Source organism: Octodon degus, unplaced genomic scaffold (assembly GCF_000260255.1).
Source record: "Octodon degus isolate 3935 unplaced genomic scaffold, OctDeg1.0 scaffold00016, whole genome shotgun sequence".
NCBI classification, from domain to species: domain Eukaryota; kingdom Metazoa; phylum Chordata; class Mammalia; order Rodentia; family Octodontidae; genus Octodon; species Octodon degus.
The window spans coordinates 13,190,638-13,193,937 of record NW_004524592.1 but is presented as its reverse complement, the minus strand read 5'-3'; positions in this window follow the sequence as shown (position 1 = coordinate 13,193,937).

Here is a 3,300-nt window from a genome sequence, read left to right as displayed (position 1 = left end):
GCAGTGTATTATTTGTTGAAACTGTACTTTCGATTTGATTTGAAACTGTCTCATTGCTATCTGTTTATCAATAAAACTTTGAAAAGAAAAGAAAAGAAAATAATACAAAGAATTAATAAACCAAAGACTTGGTTCTTTGAAAGAATAAATAAGATGAGTAAATCTTTAGCCATACTTATCAAAAAAAGGAGAACAAAGACTCAAATTCATGTATTGAGGAATAAAAAGGTTGATATCACTAGAGATCCTGTGGAAATTCAGAAGGTCATTAAAACCTACTTCTAAATTCTTAAGTCTCATAGTATGAAAAGCACAGAAGAAATGGACATATTTCCTAGATACCTATAAAATATCAAAGCTAAATAAAGAAGATACAAAAAAACTCAATAACCCAATATCAGTCAATGAAATTGAAAATTCAATTAAAACTTTACCAACAAAGAAAAGCCCAAGTCCTGATGGATTCACTGCTTAATTCTACAAGAAATTCAGAGAAGATTTAACATTAATACTCTTCAAACTCTTTAATGAAATTGCAAGGGAAACAATACTCCCAACACATTCCTAGAGGCAGGTATTACCCTGACATCAAAACCAGAAGGACCCAACCAATAAAGAGAGGTACAAGCCAATATTTCTAATGGACATAAATATAAAATCCTCAATAAGACACTATGAAACAGAATTTAGCAAGAGGGATTCATCCCAAGAATGCAGAGATGGTTCAATATGTGCAAATAAATAAATGTGATGCACCATACTAACATAGTCAGAGAAAGAGTCATACGATCATCTCAGAGATGATCAGCACAAAAAGCTTTTTAAATTACAACACTCATTTATAATAAAAACCCTTCAGAAAATCAGAATGGATGGTCTTTACCTCAGTCTGATAAAAGCCATCTATGTCAAACTGATAGCTAACATTATACTAAATGGACAAAAATTGAAAGCTTTCACTCAAAAATAAGGAACAAGACAAGAATGTCCACTGCCAACATTCTTATTCAATACAATTCTGTAAACATTAGTGAGAGCAATTAGACAAGAGAGAGAAATAACAGAAATAAAATTGGAAAGAAAGAAGTGTTATTATCATTAATTCACAAATGACACAATACTCCACATAAAAGACCCCCAAAGAATTCTAAGTTTAATACTCAAATTGAGTTATTTAGCTGGATACAAAGTCAACACTCAAAATCAATAGCATTCCTATACACAAACAATAAAATCACTGGCAGAGAAATTAGGGAATCCAAACTCTTTACAATAGTACTCAAAAATATGAAACAGTTTGAAAGCAATCTAACAAAGGAAGTAAAATATCTATATTTTGAAAGTGATAGTATTCTGAAAAACATAGGTTGAAGATGACATTAGAAAATGGAAAGATATCCCTTGTCCATGGATAGAAAGAACCAATATAGTGAAAATGGCTATATTCTAAAAACTGATATCCAGATTTAATGCAATTCCAATCTAAATACCATCAGCTTACCTCACAGAACTAGAGAAAGCATTCCTAAAATTCATTTAGAAACAGAGGAAACCTAGAACATCAAAGGCAATCCTGAGCAACAAAGGCAAGGTAGAAGATACCATAATTGACTTGAAAATTATATTGCACAGCTACTGTGATAAAATTAGCATGGTACTGGTGTTAAAAAAAAGACATAAAGATCAGTGGAATGGATTACAAGATGCAGACACAACTACAAATACATTCAGCCACATTTTTTTTGACAAAAGAGGAAAACAGTTTCACTGAAAGAAAGATAACCTCATTAATAAGTGATGCTGAGAAAACAAGCTTTCCATATACCAAGTACTAAAACTAGACCTATGTCTATCACTATGCATTAAATTAAAGTGAAAATGGATCAAAGATCTAAATATTAAAAGAGAAACACTAAATTTACTGGAAAAGAAAGTAGGAAGAAATCTTAAAGACATAGGTGTAGGCAAAGAGTTCATGAACAAAACCTAGACCACATGGGAACTACTTCAAAGAAACAACTAAGATCTCATCTTATTAAAAAGCTTTTGCACATCAAAAGAATTCACTAACAGGGTGAAAAGATAACCCACAGAGCAGGAAAATAATTTATCCAATTGTCATGCAGACAAATGACTTCTATCTAGAGCATATAAAAAAACTGAAAGCATCAGGCTCACTAAATTCAAAGACCCAAACCAAGAATGGCATATGAGATTACAACATACTTTTCAGATGGAGAAATAGAAATGGCAAATAAATAGATGGAAAAGTGCTCCACATCATTGATTATTCCAGAAATGCAAATTGAAGTAGCACTGAGATTCCATCTCACCCAAAAAAGAATGGCTAGCTTCAAGAAATGAACCAATAACAAGTGCTGGAAGGCTTTTGGGGAAAAAAGGAACCCTTCTCAACTGTTGGTGGGAATGTATATCAGTGCAATCAGTACAGAAATCAGGATGGAGATTCCTCATAAAGCTAGGATGAGAAATTCTTTTTGACCCAGCTATATCCTTTCTAGATATCTTCCTAAAAGAATTAAAAACATCATACCACAGTGATATATGTGCACCCATGTATATAGCACAAATTGCAAATAGCTAAATCTTGGAAATAATGCAAATGCACATCAAACAAACAATGAATAAAAAAGATGTGGTCTTTTAATACGATGGAGTATTGCTTGACCATTAAAAAGGATAAACTTGAACTTTCTTAGGTAAATGAATGTAACTTGAAACCATACTCACAAGTGAAATAAACCAGATTCACATGTATAAAATCATATAGTCTCCTTATTGTGAGAAACTGAAACAGTACAGAAGACATTGGGAAATGGTAAGAAATTGTTCAAAAAGAAAAAGGAAAAAAGAACTATGATGGGAGAAAGGGGGCAAGGATGGAAGCAAAAAGGATAAAAAATGCAAGACAGTTATTCTATTAATATCAGCTCAGTGCAAAAAAAATTTTGCCCAAATATCAATTGGAGAAATTTTAAGCCCATATCTTGTATTCTGAAAAGCTACTTTATTTTTTTTTAAGTTTTATTGATAAACAGCAATGAGACAGTTTCAAATCAAATCACTAGGACAGTTTCAACAAATAATACACTGCATATATTCTTCTTAGTGGTTAATTGCTGTACAAGATGCGAACTTGAGATCCTATTTACAAACACCATTAGAACAAATCAGTCTATTCATTAAGAGACTGCAACTATGTATCTATCCCAACCACTTTGAATACACAGATACAAAATGGACATTCATCGGTATACCCCATTTTTTCTAAGTTCCGTT